Below are 27,051 nucleotides of genomic sequence, written 5' to 3' on the forward strand. Positions count from 1 at the left end.
CACCCCAAGACCCTGAAAAGTAGATGTAAAGTGCACCTATATTCCCCAGAGAGCACAGAAGTCATGATAGGGGAATTCTGCAAGGAAGACCAACACCAGCAATGCAACAAAGGTGGATTTCCGGACGAGAGTACCTGTGGAACAAGGGGACCAAGTCCAAGAGTGGCGACAAAGTCGAGATTGGGCAGATGCCCAGGAAATGCCAGCTGAGGGTGCAAAGAAGCTGTCACCGGATGGTAGAAGCTGTGGATTCTGCAAGAACGAAGAGGACTAGGAACTTTCCCTTTGGAGGATGGAAGTCCCACGTCGTGAAGAAGCTTGCAGAGGTGTTCCCACGCAGAAAGACCGCAAACAAGCCTTGCTAGCTGCAAGGGTTGCGGTTAGGGTTTTTGGATACTGCTGTGGCCCAGGAGGGACCAGGATGTCGCCAATTGCGTGAGGAGACTGAGGGGGCATCCAGCAAGATAGGGAGCCCTCACAGAAGCAGGCAGCACCCGCAGAAGTGCCGGAATAGGTACTACGAAGAGGAGTGAACCGGAGCTCACCCGAAGTCACAAAAGGAGATCCCACGACGCCAGAGGACAACTCAGGAGGTTGTGCACTGCAGGTTAGTGTGTCGGGGACCCAGGCTTGGCTGTGCACAAAGGAAATCCTGGAAGAGTGCACAGGAGCCGGAGCAGCTGCAAATCACGCGGTACCCAGCAATGCAGTCTAGCGTGGGGAGGCAAGGACTTACCTCCACCAAACTTGGACTGAAGAGTCGCTGGACTATGGGAGTCACTTGGACAGAGTTGCTGAGTTCCAGGGACCATGCTCGTCGTGCTGAGAGGGGACCCAGAGGACCGGTGATGCAGTTCTTTTGGTGCCTGCGGTTGCAGGGGAAGGATTCCGTCGTCCCACGGGAGATTTCTTCGGAACTTCTAGTGCAGAGAGGAGGCAGACTACCCCACAGCATGCACCACCAGGAAAACAGTCGAGAAGGCGGCAGGATCAGCGATACAAGGTTGCAGTAGTCGTCTTTGCTACTTTGTTGCGGTTTTGCAGGCTTCCTGAGCAGTCAGCGGTCGATTCCTTGGCAGAAGGTGAAGAGAGAGATGCAGAGGAACTCTGATGAGCTCTTGCATTCGTTATCTAAAGAATTCCCCAAAGCAGAGACCCTAAATAGCCAGAAAAGGAGGTTTGGCTACCTAGGAAGGAGGATAGGCTAGCAACACAGGTAAGAGCCTATCAGAAGGAGTCTCTGACGTCACCTGCTGGCACTGGCCACTCAGAGCAGTCCAGTGTGCCAGCAGCACCTCTGTTTCGAAGATGGCAGAGGTCTGGAGCACACTGGAGGAGCTCTGGGCACCTCCCCTGGGAAGTGCAGGTCAGGGGGGTGGTCACTGCCCTTTTCTTTGTCCAGTTTCGTGCCAGAGCAGGGCTGGGGGATCCCTGAACCGGTGTAGACTGGCTTATGCAGAGATGGGCACCATCTGTGCCCATCAAAGCATTTCCAGAGGCTGGGGGAGGCTACTCCTCCCCAGCCCTGACACCTTTTTCCAAAGGGAGAGGGTGTAATACCCTCTCTCTGAGGAAGTCCTTTGTTCTGCCTTCCTGGGCCAAGTCTGGCTGGACCCCAGGAGGGCAGAAACCTGTCTGAGTGGTTGGCAGCAGCAGCAGCTGCAGTGAAAGCCCGGGAAAGGCAGTTTGGCAGTACCCGGGTCTGTGCTAGAGACTCGGGGGATCATGGAATTGTCTCCCCAATGCCAGAATGGCATTGGGGTGACAATTCCATGATCATAGACATGTTACATGGCCATGTTCGGAGTTACCATTGTGACGCTATACATAGGTAGTGACCTATGTACAGTGCACGCGTGTAATGGTGTTCCCGCACTCACAAAGTCCGGGGACTTTGCCCTGAACCAAGTGGGGGCACCTTGGCTAGTGCCAGGGTGCCCACACACTAAGTAACTTAGCACCCAACCTTTACCTCGCAAAGGTTAGACATATAGGTGACTTATAAGTTACTTAAGTGCAGTGGTAAATGGCTGTGAAATAACGTGGACGTTATTTCACTCAGGCTGCAGTGGCAGGCCTGTGTAAGAATTGTCAGAGTGCCCTATGGGTGGCAAAAGAAATGCTGCAGCCCATAGGGATCTCCTGGAACCCGAATACCCTGGGTACCTCAGTACCATATACTAGGGAATTATAAGGGTGTTCCAGTATGCCAATGTGAATTGGTGAAATTGGTCACTAGCCTGTTAGTGACAATTTGGAAAGCAGAGAGAGAGCATAACCACTGAGGTTCTGGTTAGCAGAGCCTCAGTGAGACAGTTAGTCATCACACAGGGAACACATACAGGGCACACTTATGAGCACTGGGGCCCTGGCTGGCAGGGTCCCAGTGACACATACAACTAAAACAACATATATACAGTGAAATATGGGGGTAACATGCCAGGCAAGATGGTACTTTCCTACAAGGATGGGGTGACTTGTGGGGCTCTGACCAGGTTCTGTTACCTGGAATCCTTTGCAAACCTCAAAATTTGGCCCAAAAACACTTTTCCTCACATTTTGGTGACATAAAGTTCTGGAATCTGAGAGGAGCCACAAATTTCCATCCACCCAGTGTTCCCCCAAGTCTCCCGATAAAAACTGTATCTCATTTGTGTGGGTAGGCCTAGCGCCCGCGACAGGATATGCCCCAAAACACAACGTGGACACATCATATTTCCCAAAGAAAACAGAGCTGTTTTTTGGAAACTGACTAGCTGTAGATTTTGGTCTCTAGCTCAGCCGGCACCTAAGGAAACCTACCAAACCTGTGCATTTTTTAAAACTAGACACCTAGGAAAATCCAAGATAAGGTGACTTGTGGAGCTCTCACCAGGTTCTGTTACCCAGAATCCTTTGCATACCCCAAAGTTTGGCCCAAAAAACACTTTTTCCTCACATTTTGGTGAAAGAAAATTGTGGAATCTGAGAGGAGCCACAAATTTCCTTCTACCCAGCGTTCCCCCAAGTGTCCCGATGAAAATGGTACTCACCTGTGTGGGTAGGCCTAGTGCCCTCAACAGGAAATGCTCCAAAACACTATGTGGACACATCAAAATGATCAAATACAAAACTATCTGTTTTGGAGGGGGCGGGGACGCACCTGCGTTTTTGGTCCTGGGCTCAGAAGCCATATAGGGAAACCTACCAAACCCAAATATTTCTGAAAACTAGACACCCGAGGGAGTCCAGGGAGGTGTGAAATGGGTAGATCCCCCAGTGTTTTCTTACCCAGAATCCTCAGCAAACCTCAAATTTAGCTAAGAAATGCCATTTTTCCCACATTTCTGTGTGGGCTCACCGCAACTGGACAAATTTCCTACCACCCAACATTCCCCTCAGTCTCCAGGTGAAAATGATACCTCACTTGTGTAGGTGGGACAAGTGCCTGTGACAGGGAAGAGCCAAAAACATGTTGCAATTGAGGGGGTACCAAAACGGGTCCAAAAGGACAGTTTGGAAAAAAACAAAACATTTTCAGGCTGACAAGTGTGGCAAAATTTTTATAGGTATAGATGAGACAATGCTGGGAGGTAGGAATTTTGTGGATTCCTGCAGATTCCGGAAGGTTCCATCACAAAAATGTGGGAAAAATGAGTGATTTCCAGCAAAGTTGGAAGTTTGCAGGGCACTGTGGTTAAGAAAATGGTGCGGGTGCATGTGAAGCACACCACCCTGGACTCATCCAGATGTTTAGTTTTCAGATGTGTCTAGGTCTTGTGGATTTTTCTACATCGCAGAGTCCCAAAGTACAAAAAGTGCAGTCCTCACCATTCCAAGTGGGACGATTTTGAGAGTTAGACAAGCTCTCATGGCCCAAATGTAAAAACAAAACACAAAGGGGGTGATTCTGACCCCGGCGGTACTAGACCGCCGGGGCCAGGGTCGGCGGGAGCACCGCCAACAGGCTGGCGGTGCCCCGCAGGGCATTCTGACCGCGGCGGTTCAGACGCAGTCAGAAGAGGAAAACCGGCGGTCTCCCGCCGGTTTTCCGCTGCCCTTCTGAATCCTCCATGGTGGCGCAGCTCGCTGCGCCGCCATGGGGATTCAGACACCCCATACCGCCATCCTGTTCCTGGCGGTTCGCCCGCCAGGAACAGGATGGCGGTATGGGGTGTCGTGGGGCCCCTGGGGGCCCCTGCAGTGCCCATGCCAATGGCATGGGCACTGCAGGGGCCCCCGTAAGCGGGCCCCACTTTGAATTTCACTGTCTGCATTGCAGACAGTGAAATTCGCGACGGGTGCAACTGCACCCGTCGCACCTTCCCACTCCGCCGGCTCAATTCTGAGCCGGCGTCCTCGTGGGAAGGGTTTTTGCACTGGGCTGGCGGGCGGCCTTTTGGCGGTCGCCCGCCAGCCCAGTGCAAAAGCCAAAATACCCTCAGCGGTCTTGCGACCGCGGAGCGGTATTTTGGAGGGGGGAAGTCTGGCGGGCGGCCTCCGCCGCCCGCCAGACTTAGAATGACCCCCAAAATAATCAAATCTCCTCTTGCTTGCAGTGGGATAAGATATTTTAGTGTGCAGGGGAGAGCTCAAAGATGGTTACCCCCTTCAGTTGGGGTAGGGGCATCATCATGCCCATACTGGTTGGTAGCTACCACCCCACTACTTTTTTTTTTATTTATTCCCAAGGGGGGCAGGAATGGCCTAAAATAAATTTGCCCCCAGGAGAGCGACCCTTACCTAGGGGGTCGCGTCCCATCTTAAAAAAATTAAAATCCCTGGTGCCTAGTGGGATCGGCCTAATAAAAATAGGCCTAAGTGGTCGCTCCCCTTGCGTGAAATTGTCGCCAAAAAAATAAATACCTGGTGTGTAGTGGTTTCTGCCCATAGGCCGATCAGCCCCCAAAGGGGGCAGAAATGGCCTAAAATAAAATTGCCCCCCCAGGGGAGCGACCTTTTCCTAAGGGGTCGCGCCCCATCTGTAAAACAATACAAAAAAAACAAATCCCTGGTGCCTAATGGTTTCTGCCTCCCTTGGGGGCAGATCTGCCTAACTAAAATAGGCCAATCTGCCCCCAAGAGGGGTAGAAATGGCCTAAAATACATTTCCCCCCCCCCAGGGAGCGACCCTTGCCTAAGGGGTCGCTCCCCTTGCATGAAAATTACCTTTAAAAAAAACTTTTTGGTGTCTAGTGGTTTCTGCCATCCTTGGGGACAGATTGGCCTAATATAAAGGCCGATCTGCCCCCAAGGGGGGCAGAAATGGCCTAAATATAATTTGCCCGTTAGGGGAGCGGCCCTTACCTAAGGGGGGTACCACCTATAAAACACAAAAACAAAAAAAAAGGATCCCTTTTGCCTAAAGGTTCTGCCCCTCCCCAGGGGCAGATCGGCCTAATAACAATAGGGGGGGAGAAAAGGCCTGGGAAATAATTGCCCCCCTGGGGAGTGACCCTTGCCCAAGGGGTCGCTCCCCTTATACCAATTTTCATTTGGAAAATAATCCCTGGTGTCTAGCTTCACGATCCGGCTGCTGAAATGCTCTGAGAGACATCAAAAGGAAGGAAATTAATTTCCCTCCCTTTGAAGCCTCTCAAGCCCCCACCACATGATCGGAAGAGAAGAACAAGTTACTTACCTTTGGTAATGCCTTTTATGGTGGATACACTAGCTACCTGTGGATTCCTCACCTAAACAATTTTCCCCACGCGCCAGCCCTCGACAGAAATTTTCTTCTAGCTCTACACGTCGATGATGATGTCACAATTGCCCGACTCCCACGCGACACCGTATGACGTCATCCAGGCAATAAAAGGTCCTCGTCGACGTGCAGACGTCAGTTATCAACATTTTTTACGTGCCTTTGAGGCGAAGAGGAGAACATGAACACTACAGATGTGATATGAACACATCAATCAAATTTATATACCAACATTTATTTCACTAATATGAAACATAACCAATAGAACTAAACAATATGAAATATGTTGATAAATATATATACATATATGCACATGTTTTCTCTCTCTCTCTCTTTTTTTTTTTTTTAAATATATCTACAGAAACAACTATATATACATATATAAATCATTGCATCAGTATATACATATATACAAAATATATAATTGGGCACTCACCCAAGGAATTCGTGGTAAGACCAGTCAGGCAACGAGGAGGCGGGTGGGACCGTGAGGAATCCACAGGTAGCTAGTGTATCCACCAGAAAAGGCGTTACCGAAGGTAAGTAACTTGTTCTTCTGATGGATACAACTACCTGTCCTGTGGATTCCTCCCCTAAAGAATAGACTCCCAAAGCAGTACCGCCCCCAGAGGTGGGTGCCTGAATGGTCAAACCAAGAAATCCTGCAGCACTGAGCGTGCAAAATGGCCATCCCTCCTAACTTCAGAGTCCAAACAATAATGCTTGGCAAAAGTGTGGAGGGATGCCCAAGTTGCCGCCTTGCAGATGTCAACCACAGGAACACCTCTAGCTAAGGCCGAGGAAGCCGCCTTATCTCTGGTGGAATGGGCACGTAGCCCCACAGGAGGTTCCTTCTTTGCTAAAGAATAACATAACTTGATGCAAAGAATGACCTACCTGGAAAGCGTTCTCTTGTGGACAGCTTTGCCTCTCCTCTTCCCCACGTAACCGACGAAGAGCTGATCGTCTTGTCTGAACTCCCTCGTCCTGTCGACGAAGAAGCTCAACTCTCTTCTTGGATCCAGTCGGTGAAGCCTCTCTTCCTCCTTGGATGGATGAGGTGGGGAATTGAAGTAAGAGAGAGTGATGGACTGTCCTAAATGAAAGGGTGTAACAACCTTCGGAAGGAAAGCCGCCCTGGTCCTTAACACCACTTTGTCCCTGTAAAAGGAAGTATATGGGGATTCTACACTAAGAGCCTGGAGCTCACTCACTCTTCTGGCTGATGTTATAGCCACCAGAAAAACAGTCTTCTAAACCAAAAGTCTCAATGGACATGAATGCATTGGTTCAAACGGTGAACCCATAAGAAAGGTCAATACTAAGTTAAGATCCCACTGTGGCATAACAAATGGAGTGGGTGGAAACTTATTAGTGAGACCCTTAATGAACCTCAAAACAATAGGCGACTTAAACAAAGAGGGTTGGTCTGGAAGGCACAGAAATGCCGACAGCGCAGATAAATAACCCTTAACAGTGGCAACTGCACAACCCCTCTGTGCCAAGGATAAAGCAAACAACAGTGTATCACATAAGGGGGCACTCAAGGGATCAATTTGATTCTCTCCACACCAACTCACAAATTTAGCCCACCTGCTTGCGTAGATAGATTTGGTGGAGTGTCGCCTGGCCGATAATATAACTTCCACCACCTCAGGCGGGAGAGAAAAGGAACTCAGATTGCCCCGTTCAATCTCCAGGCATGAAGGTGCAGGCTCTGGAGCTGGGGGTGTAGAACCTGCCCCTGCGACTGCGATAGGAGATCTGTCCTGTGAGAGAGACGGAGTGGAGGGCACATAGAGAGTTGGAGATGGTCTGAATACCACACCCTTCTTGGCCTATCCGGAGCTATTAACATGACTTGGACCCGGTCTTGGCGGATGTTCCTCAGAACCCGAGGAATTAAGGGTATGAGGGGAAACACGTAAAGCAACTGACCCTTCCAGGACATCTGAAACGCGTCCCCTAAAGCTCCTTGCATCGGATACTGGAGGCTGCAGAATGACGGGCAGTGCGCGTTCTCCCGACTGGCAAACAGATCTATCTGTGGATATCCCGATCTTTGGAAGATGTAAAGGACCAGATCTGTATGAAGACGCCACTCGTGATCGGTCGAGATGCGCCGACTGAGATCGTCGGCATGCACGTTCAAAACTCCGGCCAAATGGTTTGCTACCAAGCAAATCCGATGGTCGTGAACCCAGGACCAGAGCCGAAGAGCTTTTTTCTGCAGAGAAGGTACGACCCCACTCCTCCCTGCTTGTTTATATACCACATCGCAGTAGTGTTGTCCGTCAGGGCTTGAACAGACTGACCGCGAAGGGAGGAAGGCCTTGAGAGACAGACGTATCTTCCGCAATTCCAACAGATTGATGTGAAAACTCTGTTCCACTGGAGACTGGAGACCAATGACCTTTGACCTCCAGGTCCCCCAGATGAGCTACCCACCCTAGAGTGGAGGCGTCCGTTATCACTGTAGCCACTGGAGGAGGCAGCGAGAACGGCCTTCCTTGAGGAAGGCTGCTGACCGCAGCCCATCATTGAAGATCCGCTGCAGCGTCTCTGGAGATCCTTATCGATTCCTCGAGATCTCCTTTGTGTTGAAACCACTGCCTGCGGACGCACCACTGAAGAGCCCTTATGTGCCAGCGTGCATGAGTGACCAGCAGAATGCAAGAAGCAAACAGACCGAGCAGACGAAGGACCTTGAGGACTGGAACGACCGCTCCATTCTGAAACATTGGAATGAACGCCTGAATGTCCTGAATCCGCTGAAGAGGAGGAAAGGCCCGATTCAATGTTGTGTCCAGTACTGCCCATATGAACAGGAGGCGATGAGAGGGCTCTAGGTGAGATTTGGCAACGTTCACCAAAAAGCGCAGATCGAACAACAACTGAGTTGTCGACTGCAGGTCATGCCGCAAGAGCTCCGGAGACTTGGCTTTGATTAACCAATCGTCCAGATAAGGAAATACCGCTATCCCCTTTCTTCTGAGCTCTGCTGCAACCACCGCATTCACCTTTGTGAAGACTCGAGGTGCTGAAGAAAAACCAAACAGAAGAACCGCAAACTGATAGTGTTGCGATCCCACCACAAACCGGAGATACTTCCTGTGCGACTTGAAGATCGGGATATGGAAGTAAGCATCCTGCAAGTCGACAGACACCATCCAATCTCCTTTGTTCAACGCCAAAAGAACCTGTGACAGCATCAGCATCTTGAACTTTTCCTGCTTGAGGAACCAATTCAAAATCCTCAGGTCCAGGATTGGCCTCAACGACCATCCTTTTTGGGGATCAGGAAGTATCTTGAATAGCAGCCCTGACCCCTCTCCTGCTCTGGAACCAACTCCACTGCGCCTTTCGACAAAAGGATTAGCACTTCCTGTTGTAGTAACAGAAGATGGTCTTCCGAACAGAAGGTTGGGCGGGGAGGGATGGGCGGGGGAAACTCCCGAAAGGGAAGAGTATAACCTTTCCCCACAATGTCGGTGACCCAGGAGTCCGATGTTATTGACTCCCACATGTGAAGAAAGTAAGACAATCTCCCCCCTACAGGAGATGTGTAAAAAGGGAGTGATGGAGGACTAAGGCTGCTTTCCTTTCTGCACCCCTCCGGAGGAAGAGGAAGAGGCAGAGTGCTGCTGGGCGGCCCCTCTAGTGCGAACTCTACCCCTGCCCCTGAAGGATCTATGAGGGTGTGCTCCTGAAGATTGCTGTCCTGCTGCCTGGAGCCTGCCTCGAAAGGAAGAGCCACGCCCAAACCCCCTAAACCTCCTAAATGATCTTAAGGAAGAGGAGGTGGCTGCTTGGAGTCCCAAAGATCTTGCCGTGGCCCTACTCTCCTTGAACTGCTCCAAGGAAGGGTCAGCTTTCGCTCCAAATAATCAAAGGGCAGGTCGAGCAGTGTCATCTGTACATCAGGAGAGAATCCTGAAGACCGTAGCCAGGCATGTTGTCTTGTCGCTATGGACGTGCCCATAGCCCCCGACAAAAGGTTAAGCACTTCTTGAGACAATCCAGAATGCCCCTTGGCCTCGTCCATAAGAGCATATATATAACGACCTAGAATACAAGTAGCATTCGTAGATTTCAGGGCATTGCTACATGAAGAGAACGCCTTCTTAGCCAACTGGTCCATTCTCTTAGACTCCCTGTCTGCAGGAACGCCTGGAAAAGATCCCGGAGCAGAGCGTGAGGAACATGAAGCTTGCACAACCAAACTCTCCATAGTCGGGTGTTTGGATAAGAACGCCAGATCACCTGGAGCCACTCGATACCTTCTTGCCACCGACCTGTTCACGGCAGTCGAAGTCACAGGCTTCTTCCACACCTCCCTAAGCGCCTCATTAAACGTAAGAAGCGGCCCTGCCATAGCTGACGATGGATGCAACACCTCAGTGAGAATGTTGGTCTTGACATCCGCAGCTGGAAGAGGAAGGTCCAAAAAGTCTGCTGCCTTCCGGACCACAGCATGAAAAGAGGCAGCCTCCTCCGTAAACTTCCCCGGAGAAGCCAAGTCCCACTCCGGGGAAGTATCTAAACCACTCGCTGTGTCCAAGCCTTACACGTCTCCTGACGGCTCCACAATCTCTCCCTCCTCCAAGAGCTGCTTCTCATATTCCTGCTCCTCTAGCAGCCTCAGAGCCAACCTTCTGGAGTGGAGCTTGGATTCAATCCCCGGCGTCGATAAGGAGTCATCCGACACCGGATCCACCGGCGCCGTAGGTTTCTTCAAGGTGGATTGGAACTTAGGCGAACCCATCGGCGCTGGGGCGGTGGACGTCGTCGGCGTCACCGGTCTTCTGGGCGACGCCATTGGTACCGGCGCCGAACCAGCACTTCCTGAAGGAAGAAAGGGCATGAAGGGCGTCGGTCTATAAGAAGCCGGAACACCCATATAGAAGGCCAATGGACCTGACTGCCCCGCATGCACACCTCCCGGCACCATGGTGGCAAAGATGTTAAACATTGCATTAAGGAATGTAGCCGGGTCTGTACCCGGCGTTGGGAACACCGGATAACTTTGCGGAGCCTGTACATTAAGCGGAGCCGGTGCATGAGGCGAAGCCGGTGTCGGCTCAGGCATCTCCATCTGCGCTGGAGAAGCACTCGGCTCCTGATGCGGATCCACTTCAAAGACCGATAGTGGATACGTCGGGGAAGCTGGAGTCGTCGGAGGTGTAACAGTTGGACTGACCTCCCAAGCCGAGCCGATGGCGACCTCGAACCATTGTGCCCACAGTGTACTCACCTGTTGGTCTGGAGGCCCACACAGCAGTCCGTACTGGGGTAGGACCCCATCCACGAGTCTCTCCAATTCCTAAAAAGTGAAGGATGGGGCCCTTTCCCTGGTCACACGCAGTGTAGGCCCTCTCCTATGGAAGGTCAGGAAACAAGTGAGGAATCAGATAGAAAATGGCGGTCACATCCGCGGCAGGGTATACCGTCACTGCCGGTGTAGCTCACCATTGGCCACTGTACCCCATACGGCCCAATTATAACCAATGAGGAGTTGCACGGTGGTTCCCGACCGCCTATCGCCATGGCGCACAACGTCAGCGGCAATGCCTCACTTCCACCTGTCCCTCCACACAAGACAGGCGGACGCCATTTCGGGGGGAGGGGTAACAGGCCTGTGGAATAATGCTGTGTCACAGGATAAATAGGCACATACTTGACATATTACACTGTCCCATAACATGTTTACAGATTGCGGACTACTGTTGTGGCTCCATTGTTCAATCTGTGATAGCCTCCTCACTCTTTTGTCCCTTAGCTACCTACCGCTGCAGATGAATAGGAGATGGAGACATACCCCCGTGTACAGACCCTTGGTGGACTTGGCTACACTGGAGGACAGGCACATTATCCTCACCTATAGACTGGACAGGGCCACAATCACAGAGCTGTGTGCCCTATTGGAGCCTGACCTGATATCTGCTGTCCGTCAGCCCACTGGGATACCCCCTCTTGTGCAAGTGCTATCAGTTTTCCATTTCCTGGCAACTGGTTGTTTCCAATTGACAGTGGTCTTGGCAGCAGGAATGTCATAGCCAATGTTCTCAATAGTGCTGACAAGAGTATTGTCTGCCGTGATAAAACACATGTGCAGCTGCATTTTATTCCCCCAGGTTGTGGATTTGGCCACTGTGAAGGCCGGGTTGTATGCAATGGGACATATCCCCAATATAATTGAGGTGATTGACGGAACACATATTGCATTTGCCCCCCCCCCGCCCCCAGAATGAACAGGTGTTCAGGAATCATAAGAGTTTCCACTCCATGAATGTGTGCTTGGCGGACTAGTACATCTCCCACGTCAATGCTAAGTATCCTGGGTTGGTGCATGATGCCTTTGTGCTGAGGAATAGCAGCATCCCAGAGGTGATGGCCCAACTATAGAGGCACAGGGTGTGGCTAATAGGTGAGCCCTGGTTCCCACCCAGTAAATGTTGGTGTATGCCTATGGTGTGGGCCATATAGGATAGTGTGTGGCTAAATGTTGTCCCTCAATATTTGCAGGTGACTCTGGTTACCCAAACCTATCATGGCTGCTGACCCCTGTGAGGACCGCCAGGACAAGGGCAGAAGAACGTTATAATGAGGAACATGGGCGAACCAGAAGGATCATTGAAAGGACCTTTGGCTTCCTGAAAGCCAAGTTCTGCTGCCTCCATCTGACAGTTGGATCCCTGTGCTACTCACCCAAGAAGGTCTGCCAGATATTCGTGGCATGCTGCATGTTGCACAAATTAGCCCTCAGACGCCATTTCTGTACCTTTTCTGCAGGAGGAGGAGACTGGAGATGCCCCTGTGGCAGCAGTGGACCCTTTAGACAGTGAGGATGAGGAGGCAGAGGATGAGGACAAAAGAACATCTGTGATCCGTCAGTACTTCCAATGACACACAGGTGAGATAGTGCAACTTTCCATTTCAATTACTTTGGTTGTATTCTGTGTGGCATTGGCATGCTGGTATTTACCACCTCTATGACCACTTACTGTTACCTCTGGCTATTCATTTTGCAGATGTTGGTGATATGACAAATACCCCTGGTGTGATCACAACAGTCAGCTACAGGTCATTGATTCTATGCTCATTCCATGTACAGTATATTTGCAATGGTTGTACCTGTTTCAATCAATACATATTTGAAATACATGACATACTCGATTTATATCAAAGGGTGTATTTTTGTAGTACTAATAAATAGAGGGGAAAGTGCAATGGGATGGGGTGATGATGGAGGAAAGTCCATAATATTGTTCCAGTCTGATTGCAGCACAGCTGCAGTGTCCAAGGGGACATAGGAAGGGGAGCAACAGCAGTTCAAGCTTGTAGTAAAGGACCATCTTCCCTGGCATCTAACCCCCTTTTTTACTTGTGTGTCAGTTTGTTCTTGTCTGTCTCACTGGGATCCTGCTGGCCGGGACCCCAGTGCTCATAGTTTGTGGCCTGAATGTGTTCCCTGTGTGGTGCCTAACTATGTCACTGAGGCTCTGCTAACCAGAACCTCTATGCTTGTGCTCTCTCTGCTTTTAAAATTGTCACTGAATGCTAGTGACCATTTTTACCAATTCTGATTGACACACTGGTACACCCTTATAATTCCCTAGTATATGGTACTGAGGTACCCAGGGTATTCGGGTTCCAGGAGATCCCTATGGGCTGCAGCATTTCTTTTGCCACCCATAGGGAGCTCTGACAATTCTTACACAGGACTGCCACGGCAGGCTGAGTGAAATAACGTCCACGTTATTTCACAGCCGTTTACCACTCCACATAAGTAACTTATAAGTCACCTATATGTCTAACCCTCACTTGGTGAAGGTTAGGTGCAAAGTTACTAAGTGTGAGGACACCCTGGCACTAGCCAAGGTACCCCCACATAGTTCAGGGCAATTTCCCCGGACTTTGTGAGTGCGGGGACACCATTACACGCGTGCACTACATATAGGTCAATACCTACATGTAGCTTCACAATGGTAACTCCGAATATAGCCATGTAGCATGTCTAAGATCATGGAATTGTCCCCCCATGCCAAATCTGGTATTGGGGTGCCAATCCCATGCATCCCCGGGGCTCCAGCATGGACCCCGGGTACTGCCAAACTAGCTCTCTGGGGTTTTCACTGCAGCTATTGCTGCTACCAACCCAGACAGGCTTCTGATCTCCCGTGGTCTGGGCAGCACAGTCCCAGGAAGGCAGAACAAAGGATTTCCTCGGAGAGAGGGTGTTACACCCTCTCCCTTTGGAAATAGGTGTTAAGGTCCTGAGAGGAGTAGCCTCTCCTGGCCTCTGGGAATGCTTTGAAGGGCACAGATGGTGCCCTCCTTGCATAAACCAGTCCACACCGGTTCAGGGATCCCCCAACCCCTGCTCTGGCACGAAACTGGACAAAGGAAAGGGGAGTGACCACTCCCCTGTCCATCACCACCCCAGGGGTGGTGCCCAGAGCTCCTCCAGTGTGTCCCAGACCTCTGCCATCTTGAATGCAGAGGTGTGAGGGCACAATGGAGGCATCTGAGTGGCCAGTGCCAGCAGGTGACGTCAGAGACCCCTCCTGGTAGGTGCTTACCTGGTTAGGTGGCCAATCCTCCTCTGAGGGCTATTTAGGGTCTCTCCTGTGGATTTGTCGTCAGATAATGAATGCAAGAGCTCACCAGAGTTCCTCTGCATCTCCCTCTTCGACTTCTGCCAAGGATCGACCGCTGACTGCTCCAGGACGCCTGCAAAACTGCAACAAAATAGCAAGATGACTACCAGCAATATTGTAGCGCCTAATCCTGCCGGCTTTCTTGACTGTTTCCTGGTGGTGCATGCTCTGAGGGCTGTCTGCCTTCACCCTGCACTGGAAGCCAAGAAGAAATCACCACTGGGTCGACGGAATCTTCCCCCTGCTAACGCAGACACCAAACTTCCGCTTCACTGGTCCTCTGGGTCCCCTCTCATTGTGACGAGCGTGGTCCCTGGAACACAGGAGCTGTATCCAAGTGACCCTGACAGTCCAGTGGTCCATCTGTCCAAATTTAGTGGAGGTAAGTCCTTGCCTCCCCACGCCAGACAGTAATCCTGTGTACTGCGTAAACTGCAGCTGCTTGGGTGTCTGTGCACTTTTGCAAGGAATCCTTTGTGCACAGCATATCCCAGGTCCTCAGCCCTCCGTCCTGCATTGCTCAACTCGCTGAGTTGACCACCGGCTTTGTGGGACCCTCCTTTGTAGTGTTGAGACGATCGCTGTGCTCAGATTTCTTGAACCCCTGTTCAGGTGCTTCTGCGGGTACTGCCTGCTTCTGAGTGGGCTCTCTGTGCTGCTAAATGCCCCCTCTTTTTCCTCCTCCAAGGGGCGACCGCCTGGTCCTTCTTGGACCCAGGCAGCACCCATTTTCTTCAACGGTGACCTTTGCAGCTAGCAAGGCTTGTTTGCAGACTTTCTGCGTGGAAACAACTCTGCATCCTCCAGCACGGCGTGGGACATCTTCTGTGCAAAGGAGAAGTTCCTGGCATCTTCCGTTGTTGCAGAATCTTCAGCTTCTTCCACCCAGAGGCAGCCATTTTGCACCTTCATCCGGCCAGCCTCCTACAAAGGTGGACAAGGTGACTGAGTGGGACAGAAGGGGGACAATCAGGAGAGTCTCATTTCCTGGCGGGGTCTTGGCAAGTGTCTCTGGCTTCTGTCTGCATCGCAGGAAACGTTTGTGGGGTGGTTCATCTTCTGCAGAGGGAGGGGTGCTGGTGGCCTGTTGGTCCTGTGGCAGGGCCTCCTGGCCACTAGCGGCAGCCGAAGTGGAAGGCTGTTCAGATGACTTGCTAGTGGCAGGGGCCTGCTGGTGTGACACTGCCTCACTCATAATGTTGGCCATGTCTGCCAGCACCCCTGCTATGGAGATCAGGGTGTTGTTGATGGCCTGCAAGTCCTCCCAGATCCCCTGATACTGTCCCTCCTGCAGCCGCCTGTTCTCCTGCACGTTGTCTAGGATCTGGCCCATTGTGTCCTGGGAATGTTGATAGGCTCCCAGGATCTCAGAGAGCACCTCCTGGAGAGTCGGTTCCCTGGTCCTGTCCTCCCCCTGGCGCACAGCAGTCCTGCCAGTGTCCCTGTTGGCCTGTGCCTCTGTCCCCTGAACGGTGTGCCCACTGCCACTGACCCCATGTCCCTGATTGTCTTGTGTGCGATGTGTGGCCTGGGGTCCCTGTACAGGTCAGCATACTGCTGACTGACGTGTCCTGGGGACAGAGGTGTGGGTACACTGTGTGGGTGCTGTGGTGTTGTTTCCTGATGGGGGAGGCTCTGTGGTTGTCTGTGACTGGGCTTGGGTAACCGGCTGTCCAGTGGTCCCTGATGGGCCAGGTAGATCGTCCAGATCCAGAAGACCAGAGTTACTGTCATCAATGTGGGCCTCTTCTGTTGGGGGACTGGATAGTGCTGGCACCTCCTCTCCAGTGACATTGGCTTGGGTACCTGTGGGGATGTAAATGATATATTATGCTTCATGTGTATGACATATTGTACATCCCTAGCTTCCCCTCTATGGTTGGTGTTGCCCTGCCAGCCTTTAATTATGTATGTTGGTGTATGGTGGGATTGTTAGTTTAACTATGCTGTGCATGCTTTAATGATGAGTGTCTATGCAGGGCTGTGAGAGTTGTCCATGCATTGGTACAACATGCAGGGCTTGGCATTGGGATTAGTGAGATGTGATGTTGGAGTGTGTGGGGTGGAGTGATGGGAGTGAGGATGATGGTATGTGATGGCATGCGGGTATGGGGGGTAATATTTGTTGAAAGTTGACTTACCAGAGTCCAGTCCTCCTCCGACTCCGGCCAGGCCCTCAGGATGCAGTATTGCCAAGAGTTGCTCCTCCCATGCTGTAGGTTGTGGGGGAGGAAGTGGGGGTCCACCGCCAGTCCTCTGCATAGCGAGCTGGTGTCTTGCTGCTATGGAACATACCTTACCCCGTAGGTCGTTCCACCTCTTCCTGATGTCGTTCCTTGTTCTGGGGTGCTGTCCCACGGCATTGACCCTGTCCACGATTCTCCGCCATAGCTCCATCTTCCTGGCTATTGATATTTGCTGCACCTGTGCTCCAAATAGCTGTGGCTCTACCCTGAGATATCCTCCACCATGACCCTTAAGTCCTCCTCAGTAAAACGGGGGTGCCTTTGTGGTACTGTGGGTGTTATGTGATGTGTGTTGGTGAGGGTGTGTTGGGTAATGCGTTGGGGTGTGTGAAGTGGAGTGCGTGAGGGATTTATGGGTGTATGTGGTGTGTATCTAGTTGTGGCAGTGGTCTTGGTGTGAGTCTCGTGCCAATGATTTGTATTCGTAAGGGGGTGTGGGTACTGAGGGTGTGTGTTTTTTAGTGGTGTGGCTGTGTGGATGTGGTGTGTGTATGGGTGTCAGGTGTGTATTGTTTGAATTCTCCAATGTGGTGTTGTTTTGTCTGTGGGTGTCCATTGTGAGCCCAGTGGTATGTACTGCCAATGGTTTACCGCTGTTGAATGTCCACTGTGGTGATTCGTGGGTCATAATGTGATGGGTGTTGTTCTGTTGGCGTAACGGTGTGAGTTTTGATACCGCCACTTTATCACTGACCTTTGGTCTGCTGGATTTGTGTATGTTGCTGTATTCTGTCCGATTGGTGTGTGTGTGTCATAATATAGTGAACAGATATCCGCTGCGGTAAGTTGGCGGCAGTCAGTGTGGCAGTAAGCGGGATTTACCTCCAGAGTCATAATGAGGGCCTGTGTCTTCATTGACAGTGGTGTTGTCGAAAGTGCCCTCGTCGACGAGGCTGTCGTCGACGGTGGTGGAGGTGGTGGTGATGGTTTGTATGTCGACGATTCAGTCGATGGCGGTGGTCTCATCGTCGATGATCTCTTGGATGGTTGTTTTGTCATCGGCAAGATAGGGGTTTTATTCATTGACAGTGCCGTCGACGTTAATTTTTTTGAGAATATCATCTTCGATGCTAGTGGAGACGAGAAAATTATCATCTGTGACAGCAGTGATAAACGTTGACATGGTGGAGTAAGTCGTCATTAACGCTGTCATCAACAATGACATTTTAAGTATTTTTAACAGAAATATCCTCTTTTGGTAAAGGAAACGATCTTGACATATTTCTGAGAGAAACTTTCTTGTCAGCTGGTGTTGAAGGCTGTGAAGAGACCTTACAGGAATCCTTTGATGTCTTTGGCCAAATCTCCTCTGATTTATTACATTGTAAGTGGTGAGACTTTTTAAGTCCCTGTAATCACAAGTGCAATCTTCACTCCCTGTCCTTCAGAGTTTTCTGGGAGAATGTGCGGCAGATCTTACAATCTTTAACTTTGTGCTCTGGATTGAGACAGTAAATACACTCTTTATGAGGGTCTTCTGAGTGGTATCTTTTTTTGGCACAGGTCTTGCATGGCTTAAATAAACCTGTTTTAGGCTATTTTGACATGGTCTGCGAAACCTAGGTTGATATAAGATGAAAACTATATCTGACCTGAGAAGAATCTTTCAAAAGTAGCTGTTCTGAAGGATAAACTGAGCAGAACTCAGGGAGCCTCCCATCACATAATGTGCGGTAGAAAATCTGAGGCACTGGAGCCTCTGTGGTGAGGGTTCGAAAGGGTGCTGATTGAATGGACTTTGGGTCATTTTTAATGTTACTAATAAGATGTAAAAGTGAATGTCTTTAACACTGACTTCTATGCAGGTTGTACTCTACTGCTTTCTAGGTTACTGTGGGACTCCCAGTTTGACGACAAGGAGTGATTCAAACATGTGAATCTATTAAAGATACCCCAATACTGGAGAAAGAAGGTTATCTCAAAGAGGTGAATACAAATATTATACACTGGCACCGCATATCAATGTTACAACTTAACAGTCATGAAATGAAAACAAGTCCATCACCTGCCTCTTATTTTCTTTTGTTTTTGGGTGGACCCCTTCTCTTTGTACATAGCTTCCTCAGCCACAGCACACCAATTCATGCCCCTAAGGGTGGTGCATGGGCTGCCTGCCAGTGCTCTGCAATGTCTCTTTTTGCTCGAAGGATACCAGTGAAAGAGAGCGTACACAATGCCCAAATTTCCCTCATATGACATGATGCCGAGCATGGCAGTTCGTGGACTGAATGACAAGGGCAGCCCAATGACTTGTCTAAGAGCAGTGTATATTTTCTGTAAATAAGACTGAATGACCGGGCATTCCGACACTACGCCCAGAAAGCTTTTCAAACTCTATGAACCAAACCTGTCTCGACATGCTGAGGCTATAAGGATTATCTTGCAGCTGTTTTCTTCATCTTGGAAAGCATTCCGGAGGCCAGTTAAATGGGTGAAAATTGGAAGGTAAAGACTCCTCACTATGGGGGTCATTCCGACCCCGGCGGGCGGCGGGCACCGCCCGCCGGGCGGAAACCGCCCAAAGACCGCACCGCGGTCAAATGACCGCGGGGCCATTTTAACTTTCCAGCTGGGCCGGCGGGCGATCTCCAAAAGATCGCCCGCCGGCCCAGCGGGAAAGCCCCTGCAAAGAGGAAGCCGGCTCCGAATGGAGCCGGCGGATTTGCAGGGGTGCGACGGGTGCAGTAACACCCGTCGCGATTTTCACTGTCTGCTAAGCAGACAGTGAAAATCTTTGTGGGGCCCCCAGGGGCCCCACGACACCCGTTCCCGCCAGCCTCTTCCTGGCGGGTTGGCTGGCGGGAAGGAGGTCGGAATCCCCATGGCGGCGCTGCAAGCAGCGCCGCCATGGAGGATTCCCTGGGCCAGGGGAAAACCGGCGGGAAACCGCTGGTTCCCCTTTTCTGACCGCGGCTTTACCGCCGCGGTCAGAATAGCCCAGGAAGCACCGCCAGCCTGTTGGCGGTGCTTCCGTGTAACCCGGCCCTGGCGGTTTGAAACCGCCAGGGTCGGAATGAGGGCCTATGTCTTTTAAAATGTCTCCTCCTGAGCCCTTCTCCTACGTCCTACTGACAAAGCAGAAGCAGTTTTAGGTCTCGGCTATAGATGGTGCACATGCGCTGTCTCAAAAAGAGGCATGCTGTTTCTATTTTGTGGGCTGTAGGAGGCTGGCCTGGCTTATACTGGCTACCAGAGGTACTTACACCTTGTGCCAGGTCCAGTTATCCCTTATTAGTGTAGAAGAGGTGTTTCTAGCAGCTTAGGCTGATAGAAGGTAGCTATGGCAAAGCAGCTTAGGCTGAACTAGGAGACATGTAAAGCTCCTACTATACCACTGGTGTCATATGCACAATATCATAAGAAAACACAATACACAGAAGTATTAAAAATAAAGGTACTTTATTTTTATGACAATATGTCAAAAGTATCTCAGTGAGTACCCTCAGTACGGGGATAAGATATATACACAAGATATATGTACACAAACCAAAATTATGCAGGTAATAGCAAAAGGAAGTAATGCAAGCAATGTAAAGTTACAGTAGATTGCAATAGGAGCACATAGGTATAGGGGCAACACAAACCATATACTCCAGAAGTGGAATGCAAACCACAAATGGATCCCAAACCTATGTGAGCTTGTAGAGGGTCGCTGGGACTGTAAGAAAACAATGAGGGTTAGAAAAATAGCCCACCCCAAGACCCTGAAAGGTAGGTGTAAAGTGCACCTACTACCCCCAGAGAGCACAGAAGTCGTGATAGGGGGATTCTGCAGGAAGAACAAACACCAGCAATGCAACAACAGTGGATTTCCAGACCTGAGTACCTGTAAGACAAAGGGACCAAGTCCAATAGTCCCGACAGTGTCAAGAGTGGGCAGGAGCCCAGGAAATGCCAGCTGAGGGTGCAAGGAAGCTGCCACCTGTTGGAAGAATCCTGGAGTTCTGCAAGAAAGAAAAGGGACTAGGAACTTCCCCTTTGGAGGATGGATGTCCCACGTCGTGATGAAGCTTCCAGAGGTGTTCCCACGCAGAAAGACCGCAAACAAGCCTTGCTAGCTGCAAGGGTCGCAGTTAGGGTTTTTGGATGCTGCTGTGCCCCAGGAGGGACCAGAATGTCGCCACTTGGATGAGGAGACAGAGGGGGCGCCCAGCAAGTCAGGGAGCCCTCACAGAAGCAGGCAGCACCCGCAGAAGTACCTGAACAGGCACTTAGAAGAAAAGTGAACCGGAGTCCACCCGAAGTCACAAAAGGGAGTCCCACGACGCCAGAGGACAACTCAGAAGGTGGTGCACTGCAGGTTAGAGTTTCAGGGACCCAGGCTTGGCTGTGCACAAAGGAAATCCTGGAAGAGTGCACAGGAGCCGGAGCAGCTGCAAATCACGCTGTACCCAGCAATGCGGTCTAGCATGGAAAGGCAAGGACTTACCTCCACCAAACTTGGACTGAAGAGTCGCTGGACTGTGGGAGTCACTTGGACAGAGTTGCTGAGTTCCAGGGACCACGCTCGTTGTGCTGAGAGGGGTCCCAGAGGACCGGTGATGCAGTCTTTTGTTGCCTGCGGTTGCAGGGGGAAGATTCCGTCGACCCACAGGAGATTTCTTCAGAGCTCCTGGTGCAGAGAGGAGGCAGGCTACCCCCAGAGCATGCACCACCTGGAAACAGTCGAGAAAGCCGGCAGGATGAAGCGATACAAGGTTGCTAGTAGTCGTCTTGATACTTTGTTGCGGTTTTGCAGGGGTCCTGAGCAGTCAGCGGTCGATCCTTTGGCAGAAGGTGAAGAGGGAGATGCAGAGGAACTCTGATAAGCTCTTGCATTCGTTATCTGGTGAGATCCCCAAAGCAGAGACCCTAAATAGCCAGAAAAGGAGGTTTGGCTACCTAGGAAGGAGGATTGGCTACCAAGAGAGGTAAGAGCCTATCAGAAGGAGCCTCTGACGTCACCTGCTGGCACTGGCCACTCAGAGCAGTCCAGTGTGCCACAGACACATCTGTTTCCAAGATGGCAGAGGTCTGGGACACACTGGAGGAGCTCTGGGCACCTCCCCTCGGAGGTGCAGGTCAGGGGAGTGGTCACTCCCCTTTCCTTGGTCCAGTTTTGTGCCAGAGCAGGGCTGGGGGATCCCTGAACCTGTGTAGACTGGCTTATGCAGAGATGGGCACCATCAGTGCCCATCAAAGCATTTCCAGAGGCTGGGGGAGGCAACTCCTCCCCAGCCCTCACACCTATTTCTAAAGGGAGAGGGTGTTACACCCTCTCTCAGAGGAAGTCCTTTGTTCTGCCTTCCTGGGCCAGGGCTGCCTGGACCCCAGGTGGGCAGAAACCTGTCTGAGGGGTTGGCAGTGAGGAACCAGGAAAGATTAGACCCCCACCGGGGTCTCCTTCCCAGCGGTGGAGGGACACCCTTGTCCTCAGGGTCAATTTAGCAGAGAGTACACAAATCAAGCGTCACCAACTGGAGGAATAAAGAGAAGTTTATTACATGGATTATAGCTCGAGCTAATACAGAGTCCCAGGACAGTCAAGTGACTATCCTACGGAGGCTGCCCCTTCACTCTGGGGCACCCAACCTTATATACACACAAAACTGCTTAATCAGAGAACAACTCCACCCCTATCGTATTCAAGGTCCTCTGCGGCCTTCAGAATATTTCAGGGATACACGTGTGGTGGGAGAAGGTACAGATGCAGCTGGAAGGAGGTGGTAACGACCTGTACAAACTTGTTCTGGCAGTTACTGATTAAGCACGACAATTCTCTGAACTGTAATTGGAAAAAGTAATATGGCAGCGATAAGCAGATTGCAGCCCAAGGCTGCAAGCACAAGGTCAATCATCAAAGTTCAGGAGGTTTGTCGAGCACATGGCAACATAATAAAGATAAACAGATGCCTAGCAGCTATGGTGTATGATTAACTTTTGTACATTTTCTCAATCCCTCCTTTTGCCATTGTGAGGCAAGTTTGAACGTCATTCAGTGTCTTTGTTAATGGACATAAGGTCTTTTATCCCCTGCTCAAGGGACAGCATAACCGTGTGTTGAGGAGGGCGAACAGGCCAGGGGGCAAGGGATGACATACAGCAACAGCACAAAGCAGGTAGGCACTGTACACAAAGACAACAGGTGAGGAATACAGCAGCAAGCACAAAAAGGAATATTAGTATCTTCCAGCCCCATTGGGAAATCAAGCCCCAAAACCAGTCGGTCAAGGACCATGTTCCTTCGTCTTGGTGTATTGTGGAAGCTATCATATGCAACCTCTGAATAGCTTTATACACTGAAGGGGCATTGTCTGGTATATAAATGCAGCAGCTCAATCCGATCAAAGTACAAACTCCACCACGGTCTGCCAAGATAATATCAAGAACCATTCTGTTTTGAAGAGTATCAAGGAGGTCAGCAGCGAGCTCTGCAGTGATGTTACTCAGAGCTCCTGCTGTTTCATTTATTGTTGCTTCCACGACTCGTGTGAGATGTCTGATATCCCTACTGTTCATCATAGGGCCCCAAAATGGAAGGACTCCTTTAAAGTAGTCCAATGCTTCTTGTGCTGAGGTATCTTCTGCAGATATTACCCCTCTCCGAGTCCTGTGGTATTGTGGGCCAGCTGTGTAAGTTGGTGGTAGTAACCAAGCAATGTAACACGTGCCTGTCCAGGTGGGTACCAAGGAGGTGTAGGCATTATTCCCACAAACAAAATACGAGTTTTGTGATGGTATCATGGTAGGCCAATTAGTTCCATTCAATATTACTGTAGCATTACAGATACTGGCACCTACACTTCTATTACCACTTTTCTGAAAACAAAGTGGAGCCTTGACCTGTGTTACAAAAAATCTTCGGCCAATCCGAGGTGTAGTATTAAAGGATAAAAAATATATGTCAGTAGACCTATTTCGTCGGTCAGCATATTCTGACTTTTCTTCCTTCGTTCCATAAACTCTTGTTCCAGTGGGCCAGCATAACCGGTATAGGTGGGTGACCAATAGTCCGGAATTAGTAGCATCCATTGAGGTAGCCCAAATGGCTGATAGTTCATACCAGGCGCTGCAGGAGCCATCAAAAGAAAAAGGGAATGCAATATATGGCAACCTTCTTTGCATGGAACTCGGTAGCAAGCCATATATCCAACAATTTGTTCTATTTACAGCCAGCTGATGTTGATGTAACATAGATATGAAGGTATTGTTTTCATATTCCTTACGTCGTCCTTCCTCATGGGGTGGTAAGGAAACATGGCTGTGTTCTGGAGGCAGTGGCGTAGTTGGTGAGACCTCTGAGTCAGAATCATGTATTACCCACCCAATGCAGGACAGAAGTACCAAAAATAGTATTGTTATGGTGAGACAAGCGATACGTGGGCCTAATAGTCTTTTTAAATTACTTATTTTCTTCTTTTTCCTCTTGTCTTCTTGTATAACACCCATTTCTCTTTATTGCTTGTCCCACTAGCAGTTCAGTCCAAGCTAGGTGCTGCCCGTGACTGGTGGTTGCTTCACTGTGGGGTGATTCCAGCAGTCCTATTGACACACTCTGGTCCGCCCCAACAGACAAAATCACGGCCCTGCAGCTATCATCAGACTTAATACAGGGGACAAGCAATCAGTTCATTTTCATTTTCTTATTTTCGTGGGCGGAAATCGTATCTTGTGGACTGGGGTATGGTATGGTCAGGAAACAATTGTTCAGTGTGACCAAAATCTGAGGGAACCTCCTGCAGCACACTGTCGTTCTGTTTTTTATCACTCTGCGTAGTGTTGCTGAAATGGTCCTGAGTCGTCGCGTGGTCACCACTTTTTATTTCATCAGAGGGTACGAGTAGGGGTACTTTCTTACAGTGGGATGCATGTATCCAATTCTTAGCTCCCTTGAGTTTAACTGCTGTTCGAGTAGCAAGAAGGACCTGTCGCAGACCTTTCCATCGAGGTTCGAGACTCTTTTTCCGCTGGAAATTCTTTGTGAGGACCCAGTCTCCAGGTAGTATCTTGTGGCCTGGATCAGTGGATACAGATGGGAGTGCTTCACGCACCTGTTTGTGAATAGAATGCAAAGAATTAGTGAGTTCATTTAAATAGTCCATCAAAACAGGATGTTCTAGTTCTGAGTACTTGTGAGGTCGAGGGACCCCCCAGACATTTGCTGGCCTACCCATCACTATCTCATGGGGTGACAACCCTGATCTAGAGTGAGGCGTCATCCTGACAGACATTAAAGCCAGGGGCAACGCGTCCGGCCACTGTATACCGCGTTCTGCGCATATTTTTGACATCTTCAATTTAAGTGTGCCATTATATTTTTCAACTAGTCCTGCTGACTAGGGGTGGTTAGCTGCATGAAACTTCTGGCGGAGGCCCAACCCTTCACACACCCTTTTCATCACCTGCCCTACAAAATGACTCCCATTATCTGACCAGACACACCTTGGGACCCCAAACCGTGGGAAGAACTCCTTCAGAAGTACCTTTGCGGTGGTAAGGGCAGTATTATCTTTAGTAGGGTAAGCTTCTACCCACTTACTAAACATACAGACCACAACTAGGACATATTTCAAGTTGTTACACCTTTCCATCTCAATATAATCAATTTGTAGTACTTCAAAGGGATACGTTGGTGGGGAAAAATGCCCAGCGGGGACTGAGGCACCCTTCCCTATGTTATGTTGTAAACAAATCATGCAGGATTGAACCAGTTGGTCAGCTACTCTTCTGATATTTTTATTAGACCAAACCGGATCAAGCAAATCACAGATGCTTTTCGCACTAACGTGTGCAAGACCATGGGCCATAGTCACTACTGGCAGCACAAATGCATCGGGTAACATCCATCTTTCCCTCTGTGACAGATCTGTCCAGCACAGTGTATTTTCATCTAACTTGGCCTTCCCTTCTTCCCATTCCTTTCTCTCCTGTTCAGTTGCCTCATCCTATCTTCCTGACACTCTCTACCGTGTTCCCAAATATTTCATGGGGACAAACCTTCTCTGTACTATCTACCACATACATGTGTCCTGTCTTTGCATACGCTGTATCTTTTGCTATCTGATCGGCTAAGGCGTTGCCCTGTCCAGTTTCATCTGTCACCTTTTTGTGTGCACTACACTTCATGATAGCCATTGTTTTGGGCAACGCCAGGGCACAAAGTAAGTTAGTTGTAAGGGTCCCATGTTGAATACGTGTCCCATGTGAAGTGAGGAATCCTCGTTCTGTCCACAAGCGACCAAAATTGTGTGCTACGCCAAATGCATACTGACTCTCCGTGTAAACATTCACATTAAGGGGGTCAATCTGACCTCGGCGGTAAAAGGCGCTTACCGCCGGTCAGAAGACCGCCATAACACCGCCGCGGCAAACCGCCACGGTCATTCTGACCCACAACTTGCAAACCGCCAAAAACCCGACATCCACAAAAGTCCGCCACACCAAAGGTCAGTGAAAAAATGGCGATGACCAAACCTCCACCGTCACGCCAACAGAAATACGCCCATACCATTCCGACCCACAAATCCACGCAGCGGTCTTTCAAACGCGGTATTCCATTGGCGGTACACACCGCCGCGGTCAAAATACACACACACATAGAAAACTCAGCCACATTGGTCATTTTGAAACACACACACCTGATACACATACTAACACCACTCCCACACACCCAACACAATCTAAAACACACACCCACATCACCCACAAACCCCTACGACCCGAAATTATTGACGAAGGCGAGAGAGAGAGCACAGAATAGACAATCCCACAACACAGAGGCACACAACACCATCACCCACACAGAATCCACGCACCAAACACCACACACCACCACACGCACCACACTCATCCCCACAAACGCCACCCCACACCTCATCCACACCACCCCATGGCACCCCAAAGACACCCCAGGTTCACTGACGCAGAACTCAGGGTCATGGTGGAGGAAATAGTCCGTGTAGAGCCCCAGCTCTTCGGGGCACAGGTGCAGCACACCACAATTGCCAGGAAGATGGAGCTATGGCAAAGGATAGTGGACAGGGTCAACGCTGTGGGACAGCATCCACGCAATCGGGATGACATAAGGAAGCGCTGGAACGACCTACGGGGGAAGGTGCGTTCCATGGTATCAAGGCACAACATAGCGGTGCAGAAGACTGGCGGCGGACCCGCACCTACTCCCCCAGAATTTACAGCATGGGAGGAAGAAGTCTTGCACATCCTGCATCCTGAGGGCCTCGCAGGAGTAGGCGGAGGAATGGACTCAGGTAAGTCAAATCTTCACTACTGCTTCCCACCCCACCCCACCTGCATGCCATCACATACCCCCACCCTCAGCCCCACCCCCATCACACCAACTCCTAGCAAAAGGCTCACCATCACAACCCACCCATCCCAACACCAAGCCCTGCATGCGACCACAAAGCATGGACACCCATCACCAAAGCATGCCCACTGCACACACACATCACCCCCACAAGCC

This window comes from Pleurodeles waltl, chromosome 7 (genome assembly GCF_031143425.1).
Source record: "Pleurodeles waltl isolate 20211129_DDA chromosome 7, aPleWal1.hap1.20221129, whole genome shotgun sequence".
In the NCBI taxonomy this organism is placed as follows: Eukaryota; Metazoa; Chordata; class Amphibia; order Caudata; family Salamandridae; genus Pleurodeles; species Pleurodeles waltl.